This window comes from Pongo abelii, chromosome X, assembly GCF_028885655.2.
Source record: "Pongo abelii isolate AG06213 chromosome X, NHGRI_mPonAbe1-v2.0_pri, whole genome shotgun sequence".
NCBI classification, from domain to species: Eukaryota; Metazoa; Chordata; class Mammalia; order Primates; family Hominidae; genus Pongo; species Pongo abelii.
The window spans coordinates 69,828,684-69,848,579 of record NC_072008.2 but is presented as its reverse complement, the minus strand read 5'-3'; the positions used below and the strand labels follow the sequence as shown (position 1 = coordinate 69,848,579).

General features: G+C 37.2%; 1 protein-coding gene across 6 annotated transcripts in view; it reads right to left on the bottom strand.

Moving 5' to 3' along the window:
* Positions 1–19,896, bottom strand: part of ZC3H12B (zinc finger CCCH-type containing 12B) — a 459,035-nt gene that overhangs the window by 277,457 nt on the left and 161,682 nt on the right. The window lies entirely within an intron of this gene.

The following is a 19,896-nucleotide window of genomic DNA, read 5'->3' as shown; positions in this document are numbered from 1 at the left end:
CAATTCCCATCAAAATATCACCGTCATTCTTCGCAGACTTAGAAAAAATTCTAAAATGAATATGGAACCAAAAGTCAGCCCACATAGCCAAAGCAAGACTAAGCAGAAAGAACAAAACAGGAGGCATCACATAACCTGATTTCAAAGTATACTATAAGGCCAAAGTCACCAAAACAGCATGGTACTGGTATAAAAGTACCAATTAGATCAATGGAACAAAGTGGAGAACCCAAAGGTAAAGCTAACTGATCTTTGACAAAGGAAACAAAAACATAAAGTAGGGATAGGACACCATTTTCAACAAATAGTGCTGGGATAATTGGCTAGCCACATGTAGAATAAAACTGGATCCTCATCTTTCACCTTACACAAAAATCAAGATGACTTAAAGACTTTAATATGAGAAGTGAAACTATAAAAATTGTAGAAGATAACATTGAAAAACCCCTTCTAGATGTTGGTTTAGGCAAGGATTTTATAATCAGGAATCCAAAAGCACATGCAATAAACACAAAGATGAATTGCTAGGACTTAATTAATCTAAAGAGCTTTTGCACTGCAAAAGAAACAGTCAGCAGAATAAACAGAAAACCCACAGAGTGAGTAAAAAACCTTCATGATCTAACCATCTGACAAAAACTAATATCCAGAATCTACAATGAAATCAAAAAAATCAACAAGAACGAAACAAACAATCCAATCAAAAAGTCAGCTAATGACATGAATAGGCAATTTTCAAAAGATATACAAATGACCAACAAACATAAAAGAATGCTTAACATCACTAATGATCAGGGAAATGTAAATCAAAACCACAATGCGATACCACCTTACTCCTGCACGAATGGCCATAATCAAAAAATCAAAAAAATAGTAGATGTTGGCATGGGTGCGGTGAACAGGGAACACTTCTACACTCTTGGTGAGAATGTAAACTAGTACAACCACTATGGAAAACAGTGTGTAGATTCCTTAAAGAACTAAAAGTAGAACTACCATATGATAGTTTGACATGCCATGAAATGTAGGCTCAATGAGAGCAGAGATCTTGTTATACTCACTGTTGTGTCCATAGTGCCTTTTAAATAGTGCCAGCATCGTAAGCACTGAATAAATATTTGCTGATTTAATATGCTAGGGTTTCTATCCAGGCTAAATATTGTATCCATTGAGTAATATATCAGTTCTTATTCCAAGACTACATTTTTTGAGTATTTTAGCCTGAAAAGTCACTTTAATACCTGATGAGGGAAGCTTTCCCAAATACTCCTTTCTAAAAAATGTTCTGGCTTGGTGCAGTGGCTCACGCCTGTAATCCCAGCACTTTGGGAGGCTAAGGTCACCTGGAAACAGGAGTTCGAGACCAGCCAGGACAACACGGCCAAACCCCATCTCTACTTCAAGAAATACAAAAATTAGCTGGGCGTGGTGGCGGGCCTGTGGTCCCAGCTACTCAGGAGGCTGAGACAGGAGAATCGCTTGAAACTGAGAAGTTGCAGTGAGCAGAGATCATGCCACTGCACTCCAGACTGGGCGACAGTGCGAGACTCCACGTCAAAAAAAAAAAAAAAAAATTCGTGGCTAATCTTTCCTATTTGATCTTCCAAACAGAATTTCAAAACAATTCTGTCAATTTTCAAACATTTTCAAACTTGCCTTTTATTATAAGTTTTTAAGGCATGTTAGCAATTTCAAATAGGCAAAAATAAAAGTACACTAAACACTTTTTAAACGTTTATTATAATTTCAAGGCTACAAGTACAGATCTGTTACACAGGTAAACCTGTGTCATGCAGGTTTGCTGCACAGATCATCCCATCTCCTAGATACTGAGCCTAGCATCCATCAGCTATTCTTCCTGATGCTCGCTCACTCTCTCTCCTCCCCAGCAACAGTCCCCAGTCTGTGTTGTTTCCAACCATGTGTTCTCATAATTCTGCCCCCACTTATATGTGAGAACATGCAGTGTTTGCTTTTCTGTTCCTTCATTAGTTTGTTGAAAATAATGGCTTCCAAATCCATCCATTTTCCTGCAAAGGAAATTATCTCATTCTTTTTTACAGCTTCATAGTGTTCCATTGTGAATATGAACCACATATTCTTAATCCAGTATCCCATTGATAGGCATTTAGGTTGATCCCATGTCTTTGCTATTGTAACTAGTAATGCAATGAACATACGTGTGCATGTGTCTTTATAGCAGAGTGATTTATATTCCTTTGGGTATATACCCAGTAATGGAATTGCTGAGTCAAATGGTATTTCTGTCTTTAGGTCTTTGAAAAATCACCACACTGTCTTCCAGAATTGCAGAAGTAATTTACACTCCTGCCAAAATTGTATAAGCATTCCTTTTTCTACACAACCTCACCAGCCTCTGTAATTGTTTGACTTTAATAATAGCCATTCTGATTATTGTTACACGGCCTTCATTGCGGTTTTGGTCTAATGATCAATGATGTTGAGCTTTTTCTCATATGATTGATGGTCGCATGTATTGAAGTGTCTGTTTGTGTGCTTTGCCCACTTTATAATGGGGTTGTTATTTGCTTGTAAATTTGTTTAAGTTCCTTTTAGATGTTGATCTTTGTCAAATGCATAATTTGCAAACATTTTCTCCCATTCTGTAGGTTGTCTGTTCACTCTGTTGAGTTTATTTTGCTGTGCAGAAAATCTTTAGTTTAACTAGGTCCCATTTGTCAATTTTTGTTTTTGTTGCAATTGCTTTTGGTGTCTTCGTCATGAAATCTTTGCCGGTGTCTATGTCTTGAATGATATTGCCTAGATTGTCTTCCAGGGTTGCTACAGTTTTGGGTTTTACATTTATGTCTTTAATCCATCTTAAGTTAATTTTTGTATATGGTATAAGGAAGGGGTTCAGTTTCAGTCTTCTGCATATTGCTAGCCAGTTCCCCAGCACTATTTATTGAACGAGGAATCTTTTCCCCATTGCTTTTGTCAGGTTTGTTGAAGATTGAATAGTTGCAAGTGTGCAATCTTATTTCTGGGTTCTCTATTCTGTTCCATTGGTCTGCATGTGATTTTTTGTACCAGTACCATGCTGTTTTGGTTGCTGTAGCACTGTAGTATAGATTGAAGTCAGGTAGCATTATGCCTCCAGCTTTATTCATTTTGCTTAGAATTGCCTTGGCTATTCAGGTTTCTTGGTTTCATGTGAATTTTAAATTACTTTTCTCTAGTGCTGTGAAGAATGTCAATGGTGGTTTAATAAAAATAGCATTGAATCAATGAATTGCTTTGGGAAGCATAGCCATTTTAATAATATCGATTATTCCTATCTATGAGCATTAGATGTTTTTCTATTTTTTTGTGCCATGTATGATTTCCTTCAGCAGTGGTTTGTGGTTCTTCCATAGAGATCTTTCACCTCCCTAGTTACCTGTATTCCTAGGTATTTCATTCTTTTTGTGGCAATTGTGAATGGAAGTTCATTCATGATCTTGGGTTGACTATTGTTGGTGTATAGGAATGCTAGTGATTTTTGCACATTGATTTTGTATCCTGAGACTTTGCTAAAGTTGTTTATCAGCTTAAGTACCTTTTGGGTGAAGGCTATGAAGTTTTCTAAATATAGAATCATGTCACCTGCAAACAGGGATAGTTTGACTTCCTCTCTTCCTATTTGGATGCCCTTTCTTTTTTTTTTTTTAATACTTTAAGTTCTAGGGTACATGTGCACAATGTGCAGGTTTGTTACATATGTATACATGTCTCTTGCCTGATTGCACTGGCCAGAACTTCCAATACTATGTTGAATAGGAGCGGTGAGAGAGGGCAACCTTGTCTTGTGCCAGTTTTCAAGGGGACTGCTTCCAGCTTTTGCCCATTCAGTATGATGTTGACTAGGGGTTGCTCATACATAGGTCTTATTATTTTGAGGTATGGTCCTTTGATGCTTAATTTATTGAGAATTTTTTTTTAACATGAATGGATGTTGAATTTTATCAAAAGCCTTTTCTGCATCTATTGAGATAATCATGTGGTTTTTGCCTTTAGTTCTGTTTGTATGATGAACCAAACTTACTGATTTGCGTATGTAGACCCAACCTTGCGTTCCAGGAATGAAGCCTACTTGGTCGTGGTGAATAAGCTTTTTGATGTGCTGCTGGATTCTGTTTGCCAGTTATTTTTTAGAGGATTTTTGCATTTATGTTCATCAAGGATATTGCCCTGCAGCTTTTCTGTTATTGTATCTCTGCCAGATTTTGGTATCAGGATGATATTGGCCTCATAGAATGAGTTAGGGAGGAATCCCTCCTCCTTACTTTCTTGGAATAGTTTCAGTAGGAATGGTCCTGGGCTGCTTTCGGTTGGTAGGCTATTTTTTACTGCCTCAATTTCAGAACTTCTTACTGATCTGTTCAGGGACTCAATTTCTCCCTGGTTTAGTCTTGGGAGGCTGTATGTGTTCAGGATTTTATCCATTTCTTCTAGATTGTTGAGTTTATGTAGATAGAGGGGTTCATAATATTGTCTGATGATTGTATGTATTTCAGGGGAGGGTCAGTATTAACATCACTCTTGTCATTTCTGATTGTGATGATCTGAATCTTCTCTACCTATCAAGATGTCATATTTCAGGCAACTGTAACCAATAGTAAAGAGAAAAAAGACTTCAAATGAAGACCCTAAGATAGCTATCCTAAAGACTGAGCTTTGTAACCATATCAGGTATCATGGTAAAACACTGAAAAGTTTGGACTTTGTTGCCATTTCTTAATCGAATACACATAATAAGTATTAGAAACTATAATCTACAATACAGACATACCTTGTTTTATCATAATTTGCTTTATAGCACTTCAAAGAATTTGCGTCTTTTTTTTTTTTTTTTTTTTTTTTTTTTTTTTTTTTTTTTTTTTTGGCAAGGTATTGTTCTGTCACGGAGACTGGTGTGCAGCAGTGCAGTCATGGTCCACTGCAGCCTCAATTTCCCAGGCTCAAGCAATTCTCCTGCTTCACTCTCGAGACCACAGGTGCACACCACAGGTGCACACCATCACACATGGCTATTTTTTTTTTTCTTGTACAAAAAGAACCTCACTATGTTACCTGGGCTGGTCTGAAACTCCAGAGCTCAAGCGATCCTTCTGTCTCAGCCTCCCAAGGTACTGGGATTACATTTGTGAGCCACCACACCCAGCATTTTTTTTTTTTTTTTTTTTTAAGAATTAAGTATTGTGGCAACTCCGTGATGAGCAAGTCTATTGGATCCATTTATCCAAGAGCATATGCTCACTTCATGTTTCTGTGTTATGTTTCGGTAATTCTCACGATATTTTTTCATTATCATTACATCTGTTATGGTGATCTTTGATTACCGTTATTTGTATTTTTTATTTTTTTAACTGTTATGGATACATAACAGCCATAAATATTTTGGGGGTATATTTGATATTTTGATACAAGTATACAATGTATAATGATCAAATCAGGGTAACTGGGGTAGCTATCATCTTAAACATATATCATTTCTTTGTGTTAGGGATAGTACCATTCCACTCTTCCAGTTATTTTGAAATAGGTAATAAATTACTGTTAACTATAGTCATGCTATTGTGCTATTGGACACTAGATCTTTTACCCTCTAACTATATTTTTGTCCTCATTAACAAATTTTTCTTTAAAACTCCTTCCTGCTACTATTTCCAGCCTATGGTAAGCATCATTCTGCTCTCTGTCTCAATGAGTTTAATTTTGTATTAGCTCCAACATATGAGCATCAATAAGTAGTATCTGACTTTCTGTTCCTGCCTAACTTTGTTTAATATAATGTTCTCTAATTCCATCCATGTTGCTGAAAATAAAAAAAAAAACTTCATTATTTTTATTGGTGAATAATATTCCATTGTGTATTTTTGGCACATTTTCTTTATTCGTTTATCCATTGATAGACACTTAGGTTGATTCCTATCTTGGATATTGTGAAAAGTGCTGCAATAAACATGGAAGTGCAGATATCTCTTCAATATACTGATTTTCATCCTTTTGAATATATTCCCAATTGTAGGATTGCTGAATGATATAATAATTCTATTTTTAGTTTTTTGATGACCTTCTATACTCTTTTCCATAGTGGCTATACTAATTTACATTCCCGCAAAGAATGTACAAAATTCCCCGTTTCTCTGCATCCTTGCCAGCATCTCTTATTATTTTTTTGTCTTCTTGATAAAAGACATTCTAACTGGAGTAAGATAATATATCATTGTGGGTTACATTTGCATTTCTCTGATAAATAGTGATGTTGAACATTTTTCATATACTTCTTGGTCATTTCTATGTCTTCTTTTGACAAATGTGTATTCAGATCTTTCACCCATTTGTAAAACAGAACATTTGTTTTTCCTATTTTCTTACATATTCTGGTTATTAATCCATTGTCAGTTGTATAGTTTGCATATATTTTCTCCAATTCTATGTGTTATCTCTTCCGTTCGTTGATTGTTTCCATTGCTGTGCAGAAGCTTAATACCTTGATATGATATCAATTGTCCATTTATAATTTGATTGCCTGTACTTTTTGGGTCTTACTCAAAACATCTTTGCCCAGACTGACGTACTTGGGAATTTCCCCAGTGTTTTCTTCTAGGAGTTTTATAGTTCCTGGTTTTACATTTAAGTCCTTTATCCATTGTGATTTGATTTTCATATATGGCAAGAGACGGGAGACTATTTTCTTTCTTCTGCATGTGGACATCTAAGTTTCCCAGAAACATGTATTGAAGAAATGGTCCTTTTTCAAATATGTTCTTGAAACCTTTGGCAAAAATGAGTTGACTGCAAATGTGTGGATTTATTTCTGGGTTTGTATAAACTATTCCATTAGTCTATGTGTATGCTTTTATGACAGCATCATGATGTTTTGGCTACTATACCTTTATAGTATAATTTGAAGTTAGGTAATATGATGCTTCCAGCTTTGTTCTTTTTGCTCAGGATTGGTCTGGATATTTTGGGTCCTCGTGGTTCCATATAAATTTCAGCATCTTTTAATATTTGCAAAAAATGTCATTGGTATTTTGACACAAACTGCATTAAATTTGTAGATCACTTTGGATGGTATGGATATATTAACAACATTGATACTTCCAATCTGTTAACACAGAATATTTCCATTTTTATGTCCTCTTTAATTTTGTTCATTGTTTTATACTTTTCATTATAGAGATCTCTCATTTCTTTGATTACGTTTATTTCTAGGTACTTTATTTTATTTGTAGCTATTGTAAATGAAATTAATTTCTTGGTTTTTCTGACTGTTCACTATTGGTTTATGAAATGCTACTGACTTGGGGAAACAAGCCAAAATGGCAAATTAGAAGCAGTTGCCGTCCGCGGCTCTCACAGAGAAGAATGAAAACTTCAAGTGAATTCAGCACCTTAGACTGAAATATCCAGGTCCTCGCATTGGGACCTGGTGACTAGGTGAATGGCTAAACCCACAGAGAATGAAAAAAGGCAGGGTGGGGTGATAGCCCACCTGGGAGTGGCACCAACCCAAAGTAACCCACGCCCATAGCCAAGGAAAGTGGTGAGTGATTGTGTAACCTTACTCGGGAAACCACACTTCTTCCACAAATTTTTGCAACCCACGGATAAGGAGATCCATTCGTGAACTCACTCCACCAAGGCCTTGGGTCCAATACAAAAAAGTGTGCAGAGTCTTGGCAGAACACTAGTTCAGGCTCACAGAAACCCAGGAGTTTTACTGACTCTAGCTCCACGAATGCTGGCAAGGTAGGAGATCCATTGGTACATTCTACTGAAAAAAGGGCTGAATCCAGGGAGCCAAGCATTGTTGTTTTGTAGGTCCCACCTCCATGGTACCTCACAAGTTAAGACCCACTGGATTGGACAATAGGCTGGAGACTGCCTGACACAAATGAATTTCTGGTGAGAAGGACGGCTGCCATTTCTGTGGTTAGGTTGAATCAGCCATTCTAGCCTGCTGGATCCAGGGGTTCCAGGCAGTCTGCCTGAAAACAAATCCCACACAATGCAGCACAGCTGCTGTGCCAGATCATGGCCAGACTAATTTTTAAAGTGGAACTCCAATCAATTCCTCCTCACTCAGGGGCGACCTCCCTGTGGGAATTTCAGCAACTCCAGCCAGGATTATACAAACAGAACTCTGACCTCTTCCAGGGATGAAGCCCCAGAAGGAGGGGCAGCTGCCATTTTTGTGGTTCAGTCAACTAGGCAGTTCTAGTCCGCTGGCTCCAGGCAGTCCAGGTGGTCCTCATGAGGAGTCCCGCCACAATACAGCACTGCTGCTGTTCCAAATGGTGACTAGATTGCTTCTTTAAGTAGGACCGCAATCCATCCCTCCTCACTGGGCAGGGCCTCCCTGTGGGAATTTCAGCAACTCCAGCTAGGGTTATACAAACAGAACTTTGATCTCTTCCTAAATAAAAGCCCCCAGGAGAAGAGGTGGCTGACACCTCTGCAGTTCAGTCAACTCAGCCTTTCCAGACTGCTGGCTCTGGAGAGTCCAACAGGTCTGGACAAGGAAGAGTTAACACCCAATGCAGCATACCTGCTCTACCCAAAACCAGCCAGTCTGCTTCTTTAAGTGGGCCTCTGATTCTGTCTCTCCTGACTGGGTGAGAGCTCCCAAAAGGGGTCTCCAGATACCTCCTACCGGAGCATCTGGGTGACAACAGGTCAGTACCTCCCCTGGGACAGAGCTCCCAGGGAAAGAAGCACCCTTCACTGGTGATAACTCCAGGTAAGGGGAAAACCGAGGCAACTAGGGTCAGGAATGATCACCCTACAAAACACAAGAGCCCTATAGGAAAGTGGCTTGTTAAAAGAAAAACAAACAAATGAAAGCAACAACAAAAACATTATTAACAAAAACTGCTACAAATATCCCATTCACAGGTCAGCAGTACCAAAAACCAAAGATAAATAAGCCCACAAGGATGAAAATGAATCAGTGTGAAAATGCTGAAAAATGAAAAAATCCAGAGTGCCTCTTCTCCTCCAAATGACCACAACAGCTCTCAAGCAAGGGCTCACAACTGGGCTGAGGCTGAGGTGGCTGAATTGACAGAAGTAGGATTCAGAAAGTAAGTAATAACAAACTTTGCTGAGCTAAAGAAGCATGTTCTAGCCCAATGCAAAAACACTAAGAATCATAAAAAATATACAGGAGCTGAAAACCAGAATAGCAACTTTACCCAGGCATATAAAAGACCTGATGGAGCTTTAAAACATATGAGAAATTGACAATGCCATCGCAAGTATCAAAAGCAGAATAGGCCAAGCAAAGAAAATAATCTCAGAGCTTGAAGACTATCTTTCTGAAACCAGACAGACAAAACAAAGAGAGGAAAAAAAATTAAAAAACAAACTAAACCTCCAAAAAATATGGGACTATGTAAAAAGACTGAACCTATCACTGATTGGTGTACATGAAAGAGATGGGAAGAATGGAACAAACTTGGAAATCATACTTCAGGATATCATCCAGGAAAACTTCCAAAACCTAACAAGAGGTGCCAACATTCAAATTTAGGAAATTGAGAGAACTCCAGTCAGAAACTCCACAAGAAAATCAACCCCAAGACACATAATCATCAGATTCTTCAAGATTGAAATGAAATAGAAGATGTTAAGGGAAGTGAGAGAAATGCCAGGTCACCTGCAAAGGGAAACCCATCAGAATAACAGCAGAGCTCTCATTGGAAACCCTGCAAACAAGAAGAGATTGGGGGCCAATATTCCACACTCTTAAAGAAAAAAAAATTCTAACCCAGAAATTTATATTAGCCCAAACTAAGCTTCACAAGTGAGAGAGAAATAAGATCCCTTTAAGACAAGCAAATGCTAAGAAAACCTGTCACTACCAGCAAGCCTGCAAGGGTGCCAAAAAAAGCACTAAATAAGAAAAAGAAAAATTGCTATCAACCACCACAAAAACACACTGAAGTACACAGACTAGTGACACTATCAAGAAACCACATAAACAAGTGTGCAAAATAAACAGCTACCATCATAACATGATCAAATTCACACATAAAAATATTAACCTTAAATGTAAATGGGAGAAATGCCCTAATTAAATAACATAGAATGGCAAGCTGGATAAAGCGTCAAGACCCATCCATATGCTGTCTTCAAAAGGCCCACCACATGTGCAAATAAACACACGTGCAAATAAACTCAAAATAAAGGGATGGAGGAAAAAATATCAAGCAAATGGAAAAAAAAAAAAAAAAAGAGCAGGGGTTGCAATCCTAGTTGCTGAAAAAACAGACTTTAAACCAAGATAAACCAAAAAAGACAGAGAAGGGCATTACATAATGGTAAATGGGGTCAATTAAACAAGAGCTAACTATCCTAAATACATATGCACCCAATATGGGAGCACCAAGATTCATAAAGCAAGTTTTTAGAGACCTACAAAGAGACTTAGACTCTCATACAATAATAATGAGAGACTTAAACACTCCAATAACAATATTAGACCACTGAAAAAGAAAATTAACAAAGATATTCAGGATCTGAACTCACCTCTGGATCAAGCAGAACCATCTACAGAACTCTAAACCCAAAAACAACAGAATGCACATTCTTCTCATTGCCACATGGCACTTAATCTAAAATTGATAACATAATCGGAAATAAAACACTTCTCAGCAAATAAAAAAAACCCTGAAATCATAAGAAAGTCTTTCAGACCACAGCACAATCAAATTAGACCTCAAGATCAAGAAATTCATGGAAAACCAAACAACTACATGAAGATTGAAAAATCTGCTCCTGAATCACTCCTGGGTAAGTAATGAAATTAAGGCAGATATCAAGAAATTCTTTGAAACTGGTGAGAAGAAAGAGACAATGCACCAGAATCTGAGATGCAGCTAAAGCAGTGTTAAGAGGGAAATTTATAGCACTAAATGCCCACATTACAAAGCTATAGAATCTCAAATTAACAATCTAACATTACAACTAAAAGAACTAGAAAATTAAGAGCAAACAAACCCCAAAGCTAGCAGAAGACAAAACATAACCAAGATCAGCGTGGAATTGAAGGAGATAGAGACACAAATAAAACTTCACAAAACTCAGTGAATCCCAGTGCTGGTTTTTTGAAAAAAATATTGATATGTTAGCTAGACTAATAAAGAAGAAAAGACAGAAGAATCAAATAGCCACAAGCAAAAACGATAAAGGAGATATCACCACTGACTCCACAGAAATACAAACAACCATCAGAGAATACCACGAACACCTCTATACACATAACATAGAAAATGTAGAAAAAATGGATAAATTCCTGGACACACACACCTCCCAAGACTGAATGAGGAAGACATTGAATCCCTAAATAAACCAATAACAAGTTCTGAAATTGAGAAAGTAATAAGTATCCTACCAACCGACAAAAAAGCTAAGGACCAGGCAGATTTACAGCTAAATTGTTCCAGAGGTACAAAGAAGAGCTGGCAACTTTTCTACTGAATCTATTCCAAAAAATTGAGGAGGGACTCCTCCATATTTTCTACTAAATCTATTCCAAAAAATTTAGGAGGGACTCTTCCTCATTTTATGAGGCTAACGTCATCCTGATATCAAAACCTGAAAGAGATAAAAGAAAACTTCAGGCCAACATTCCTGATGAACATCGATGCAAAAATCCTCAATAAAATGCTGGCAAACTGAATCAAGCAGCACATCAAAATGCTTGTCCTCCACAATCAAGCTGGCTTCATCCCCAGTATGCAAGGTTGGTTCAACATACACTAATTAACAAATGTAATTCATCACATAAACAGAAATAAAACCAAAAAACACAAGATTATCTCAATAGATACAGAAAAGGCCTTCAATAAAATTCAACATCACTTCATGTTAAAAACTCTCAATAAACTAGGTACTAAAGAAACATTCCTCAAAATAATAACAGCCATATATGAGAAACCCACAACCAATATCATACTGAATGGACAAAAGCTAAATGCATTCCCCTTAAAAACTGGCACAAGACAAGTATGTCCTATCTCACAACTCATATTCAATAGAGAATTGCAAGTTCTGGACAGGAAAATCAGGCAAGAGAAAAAAAAAGGCATTCAACTAGAAAGACAGGAAGTCAAACTATCCCTGTTTGCAGATGACATAATCCTATATCTAATAAATCCCATCATCTCAGCCCAAAAGCATCTTAAGCTGATAAGCAACTTCAGCAAAGTCTCAGAATACAAAATGAATGTGCAAAAATTGCTAGCATTTCTACACACCAACATGCAAGCAGAGAGTGAAACCACAAATGAACCCCCATTCACAAATGCTACAAAAAAATCAATTACCTAGAAATACAGCTAACAGGGGAGGTGAAGGACCTCTTCAAAACAAACAAACAAACAAACTACAAACCACTGCTCAAGGAAATCATAGAGGACACAAACAAATGGAAGAACATTCCATGCTCATGGATAGGAATTGATATTATGAAAATGGCCTTATTGCACAAAGTAATTTATACATCCAATGCTATTCCCATTAAAATACCATTGACATTCTTCACAGAATTAGAATAAACTACTTCAAAATTCATACTGAACCACAAAAGAGCCCAAACAGCCACAGCAATTCTAAGCAAAAAGAACAAAGCCAGACACATCATGCTACCCAACATCAAACTATACTCCAAGGCTACAGTAAGCAAAACAACATGGTACTGGTACAAAAACAGACACATATACTAATGGAAGATAATAGAGAACTCAGAAATAAAACAACACACCTACAACCATCTGATCTATGACAAACCTGATGAAAACAAGCAATGGGAAGATGATCCTCTATTTAATAAATAGTGTTGGGAGAATTGGCTAGCCATATGCAGAAAATTGAAACTGGAAGCCTTCCTAACACCTTATACAAAAATTAACTCAAGATGGAGTAAAGACTTAAATGTAAAACCCAAAACTATAAAAACCCAGAAGAAAATCTAGGAAATACCATTCAAGAAATAGGCATGGGCAAAGATTTCATGATAAAAATGCCAAAAGGAATTGCAATAAAAGCAAAAATTGACAAATGGGACCTACTTAAGTGAAAGAGCTTCTGCACAGCAAAAGAAACTATCTTCAGAGTGAATAGACAACCTACAGAGTAAGAGAAAGTTTTTGCTATCTGTCCATCTGACAACAGTCTAATATCTAGATTCTAAAAGGAATTTAAACAAATATAAAAGAAAAAAAAACCCCATTTAAAAGTGGGTAAAAAACATGGACAAACCCTTCTCAAAATAAAACATTCATGTGGCCAAGAAACATATGAAAAAAAAGCTAAACATCAGTGACTGATAGCCACAGGAAACAGAGAAATTCCAAGGCAGACAGGAACAGGTCCCTGGTGAAACTCGACCTTCAAACCAAAGAGAGCTGAAAGCCTGAAATCTGAGCTGCCTGTTCCAGATACAGCCCACAACCAGAGTGAAAACTTCTATCCCTGTCTTAGCCTCCCTCTCTTGTTTATTTCCTTCTGATAGATACCTTTTACAAAATAAAATGGTGTTTTTCCCAAAGCCCAACCATAAACCAATCAGCAGGCATTCCTCCATTCTAAGCCCATAAAAATGCTAGACTCAGCTTCAAAGACTACTGCATGCTTTCAGGTCCACTCTCAGAGCTGAGAGCTTTCCTTCTGTTGCTCAATAAAATTCTGCTCTGTGTTACTAACTCTCTGGTGTCCATGTACTTTATTCCACTTGGTCATGAAACAAGAACCCAGAACGTGACAAAAGGTGGAAGTAAAAACTGAGGTAACACCGTCCCACTTGCTGAGCTATGGAAGTAAAGAGCTGTGACATCTCTTGGAAGCTCAGACCTCAGGATTCCCTGATCAAGAGCTGTAACACCCTTGAAGCACCGTGATTGCTGGCATCTTCAAGTTTTGGGGCACCACCATGTTTCCCTGATATAGATATAGGCACCCAAGTTGGAATCTGCTTGCAGCATGCCCAGGCTAGCTGTGGGCTGAGTGCAGAGCCACAGCAGGCAAGCAATCCAGGCGGGGATGCAAGCTGAACTCAGCCTGCCAGGCTGAGTGGGCAAAGTGAGCCCAGCAGGCCCTGAGGGAGGCCCAGGCAGAGATGGCAGTGGCTGGAGAGATTTCCAGCTGGTGAAATTGCACCAAAGGAATCCTGTAACATGACCATTAGAGAAGTGCAAATCAAAACCACATCATGCCAGTAAAAATAGCAATTATTAAAAAGTCAAAAAACAACAGATGCTGGTGAGGTTGTGGAGAAAAAGGAACGTTTTTACACTGTTGGTTGGAGTGTAAATTAATTCAACCACTGTGGAAGACAAAATGGTAATTCCTCAAAGATCTAGAGGAAGAAATACCATTTGACCCAGCAATTCCATTACTGGGTATATACCCAAAGAAATATAATTTATTGTAGTATAAAGATACATGCATGCATATGTTCATTGCAGCACTATTCACAAAAACAAAGACATGAAATAAACCCAAATAGCTATCAATAAGAAACTGGATAAAGAAAATGTAATACATATACATGAAAAATATACTATGTAGCCAAAAAAAGGAACAAGGTCATGTCCTTTGCAGGGACATGGATGGAGCTGGAAGCCATTATCCTCAGCAAACTAACGCAGTAACAGAAAATAAAACACTACATGTTCTCAGTTATAAGTGGGAGCTGAATGATCAGAACACATGGGGAGGAAACAACACACACTGGGGCCTTTTTGGAGAAGTGGTGGGGGGAGAAAGAGCATCAGAAAAAAAATAGCTAATGGATACTGGCCTTAATACCAAGATGATGGGTTGATCTGCGCTGCAAACCACCATGGCACACATTTGCCTATGTAACAAACCTGCACATCCTGCACATGTATCCTGGAACTTAATAAATGCTACTGATTTTGTATACTGAAACTTTACTGGTTCTCTTTGTCAGTTCTAATAGACTCCTTTTTTTTATTATTCTTTTGGTAGAGTCCTTAGATTTTTCTAAATATGAAATCATACTATCTGAAAACAAAAATAATTTGACATCCTCCTTTCCAAATTAAATACCTTGTGTTTATTTCTCTTGCCTAACTGCTGTGGCTAGGACTTTCAATACTATGTTGAATAATAGTGGTGAAAGTGGGCATCCTTGTCTTCCTCCAGATCTTAAAGAAAAGGCTTTCAGTTTTTCCCCATTCGGTATGATACTAGTTGTGGGTTTGTTATATATTGACTTTATCATATGGTGGTATGTTCCTTCTGTACCAAGTTCTTTAAAGAGCTTTTATCATGAAGAAATGTTGAATTTTATCAAGTATTTATTTGGCATATATTGAAATGACCATATGTTTTTTGGCCCTTATTCTGTTGATGTGATGTATCACACTTATTGATTTGCATATGCTGAACAATCTTTGAATCCCTGAAATGAATTCCACTACATGATGATGGATAATCTTTTTCTTGTGGGTTGAGTTGAGTTTGCTAGTATTTTTGCATGCATATTCATCAGAGATCTTGGCCTGTAGTTTTGTTTATTTTGTTTTTGTCCGGTCTTAGCATCAGGGTAATACTGTACTGGTAGAATGAATTTAGAATTAGTCCCTTCTCAGAATAGTCTGAAAAGGATTGATATCAGTTCTTCTTTAAATAATTGGGTTGATAATACTCTCTCATGATGCTTTCAATTTCTGTGGTATCCACTGTAATGTCTCTTTTTTTGTCTCTGGTTTTATTTTTGTCTTCCCTGTTTTTCATAGTCTGGTGAAAAGTTTATCAATTTTGTTTATCTTTTGAAAAAACAACTTTTCATTCCATTTATCCTATATTTTTTCTCTCAATTTCATGTATTTCTTTTTTGATGTTTATTATTTCTTTTCTTCTACTAACTTTGGGTTTGCTTTGCTCTCCTTTTTCTAGTTCTTTAAAATGCACTATTAGGTTGTTTATTTGAAGTTTACATTTTAATATGTAGATGTTTATTGTTATAAATATCCCTGTTAGTACTGCTTTTTCCATATCCCATAAGTTTTGGTATGTTTTGTTTTAATTTTCATTGTTGATTTTTTTTTAATTTTCTTCTTAATTTCTTCATTGGCCCAATGGTCATTCAGGAGCACATTTGTTTAATTTCCAAATATCTGTATAATTTCCAAAGTTCTTCTTATTATTGATGTGTAGTTTTATTCCATTGTAGTCAGAGAAGATATTTAATATGATTTCAATTTTTTTGAATTACTTAAGACTTGCTTTGTGGCCTAACATATAGCCTATCCTTGAGAATGTTTCATATACTGGAGACAAGTGTGTATTCTGTAGCTGTTGGATAAAATGTTCTGTAAATGTCTATTTGGCCCATTTGGTCTATACTCCAGATTAAGTACAATGTTTCTTTGCTAATTTTTTGTCTACATGATCTATCCAGTGCTGAAAGAGGGGTTTCAATGTCCCCCACTGTAACTGTATTGGGGTGTATATCTCTCTCTTTAGCATTGATAATATTTGCTTTAAACATCTGTGTGCTCCGGTGTTGGGCACATAAGTATTTACAATTGTTATATCTTCTTGCTAACTTGACCCACTTATCATTATATAAATCACATCCTTGTCTTTTTTAATATTTTTGGCATAAAAACTATTTTATCTGATATAAGTATAGCTGCTCCTCCTCATTTCTGGTTTCCATTTGCAGGGAATATGTTTTCCATCCTTAATTTTCAGACTATATACATCTTTACAGTTGAAGTAAGTTTCTCCTAGACAGCATATAGTTGAGTCTTTTTTTTTTTCCCATACATTCAGCCACTCTATGTCTTTTGGTTGGATAATTTAGTTCATTTACATTCAATGTTAATATTGATATGTAAGGACTTACTACCGCTATTTTGTTATTTGTTTTAGTGTTGTTTTGTTAGCGCTCTCTTCCTTCCTTCTTGTCCTCCTTTATGTATGAGTGATTTTCTCTGGTAGCATGTTTTAATTTCTTGCTTTTTATTTCCTGTGAATTTATTATAATTTTTGCTTTGTGACTACCATGAGGCTTGCAAATAACATGTTATAAGCAATTATTTTAAACTGAGGATAACTTTGATCACAATGAAAAGCAGAATAACAAGCAATGAAAATACTAAAAACCCTGCACTTTAATTCCATCCGTACCACCTTCTGATTTTTTGTTCTTTCTTCATCTTTTTATATTGCCTGTTGCGGGAAGTCAGGGACCCTGAATGGAGGGACCAGCTGAAGCCATGGCAGAAGAACATAAATTGTTAAGATTTCATGGACATTTATTAGTTCCCAAAATCAATACTTTTATAATTTCTTACACCTGTCTTACTTTATTTTATTTTATTATTTTTTTGAGACAGAGTCTTGCTCTGTCACCCAGACTGGAGTGCAGTGGTGCAATCTCAGCTCACTGCAAGCTCTGCCTTCTGGGTTCACACCATTCTCCTGCCTCAGCCTCCCAAGTAGCTGCGACTACAGGCACCCGCCACCATGCTTGGCTAATTTTTTTTTTTGTATTTTTAGTAGAGACGGGGTTTCACCGTGTTAGCCAGGATGGTTTCGATCTCCTGACCTCGTGATCTGCCCGCCTTGGCCTCCCAAAGTGCTGGGATTACAGGCATGAGCTACCACACTCGACCTCCTGTCTTACTTTAATCTCTTAATCACGTCAACTTTGTAAGCTGAGGATGTATGTCACCTTACGACCCTGTGATGATTGCGTTAACTATACAAATTGTTTGTAAAACATGTGTGTTTGAACAATATGAAATTTGATTGTAAAACATGGGTGTTTGAACAATATGAAATCAGTGCACCCTGAAAAAAACAGAATAACAGCAATTTTCAGGGAACAAGGAAAGATAACCATAAGGTCTGACTGCCTGTGGGGTCGGGCAGAATAGAGCCATATTTTTCTTCTTGCAGAAAGCCTATAGATGGATGTGCAAGTAGGAGAGATATCACTGAATTCTTTTCCCAGCAAGGAATATTAATAATTGAAACCCTGCAGAAGGAATGCATTCCTGGGGGTAGGTCTATGAATGGCCGCTCTGGGAGTATCCGTTTTATGCGGTTGAGATAAGGATTGAGATACACCCTGGTCTCCTGCAGTGCCCTCAGGCTTACTAGGATTGGGAAACTGCAGCCTGGTAAATTCTCCTCAGACTGGTTGTCTGCTCTCGAACCCTGTTTCCTGTTAAGATGTTTATCAAGATAACGCGCGCCCAGTGAGACATGGACCCTCATCAGTAATTCTAATTTTGCCCTTGCCTTGTGATCTTGCTCTGCCCTTTGCCTTGTGATCTTTTATTGCCCTTTGAAGCATGTGATCTCTGTGACCCACTCCCTATTCATACACCCCCTCCCCTTTTGAAATCCCTAATAAAAACTTCCCGGTTTTGTGGCTCGGGGTCCGCCATCATGGTCCTACCAATATGTGATGGCACCTCCGGAGGCCCAGCTGTAAAATTTATCTCTTTGTACTCTTTCTCTTTATTTCTCAGACCGGCCAACACTTAGGGAAAATACAAAGGACCTATGGTGAAATATTGGAGGCTGCTTCCCCCAATAATTGCCCACCTTCTAACAAATTGTTATAGTTATTATCTCAAATAGGTTTATCCTTAAGTCTTCATACTAAAGATAGAAGTGGTTGACACACCAAAATTACAGCATTAAAGTAGTCTATCTTGGCCTGTGTAGTTACTTTTGATAATGAGTTTATAATTTCAGAAAAATTTGTGATGTTCATTAGCATTCTTTTCTTTCAGACTCAAGAATTTCCTTAAGCATTTCCCTATAATAAAGGTCTGATGTTGATATAAATCCATAGGTTTTATTTGTCTGGGGAAATCTTTACTTCTCTTTCATGTTTGAGGAATAACTGCTGAATATAATATTTAGGCTAGAATTTTTTTTCTATGCTTTTTAAAATTTCAATTGTTTTTTTTTTTTTTGGCGCTGGGGGAAGGTGACATTTGTTTATAAGAATAATTTCTTTACTGGTGATTTCAGAGATTTTGGGGAACCCATCACCCAAGCAGTGTAGACTGTACCCAACTCATAGTTTTTTATCCCTCACTACCTTCCGACCCTTTCCCGAGTACCCAAAGGCAATTGTATCATTCCTATGTCTTTGCATCCTCATAGCTTAGCTCCCACTTATGAGAACATATGATGTTTGGTTTTCCATTCCTGAGTTACTTCACTTAAAATAATAATCTGCAATTCCATCCAGGATGCTGGGAATTCCACTATTTCATTCCTTTTTATGGCAGAGTAATATTCTATTGTATATAAATACCACAGTTTCTTTACACCTTCATTGACTGATGGGCATTTGGTCTGGTTCAATATTTTTGCAATTGTGAATTGTGCTGCTATAAATATGCATGTGCAAGTATCTTTTTCATATAATGACTTCTTTTCCTCTGGGTCGATACCCAGGAGTGGGATTGCTGGATCAAATGGTAGCTCTACTTTTAGTTCTTTAAGGAATTTCCACACCATTTTCCATAGTGGTTGTATGAGTTTACATTCCCTCATCATCATATCCATGTCACAATAACATCTATTATTTTTTGATTTTGTGATTATGGCCGATGTTGAAGGAATAAGATGGTATCACATTGTGGTTTTGATTTGCATTTCCCTGATCATTAGTGATGTTGAGCATTTCTTCATATGTTTGTTGGCCATTTCTATATCTTCTTTTGAAAACTGTCTCTTCATATCTTTGGCCCACTTTTTGATGGTATTGTTTGTTTACTTCTTGCTAATTTGTCTGAGTTCTTTGTAGAGTCTGAGCATTGATTGTTAGAAGTATAGACTATAAAACTTTCTCCCACTCTGTGGGTTGTCTGTTAACTT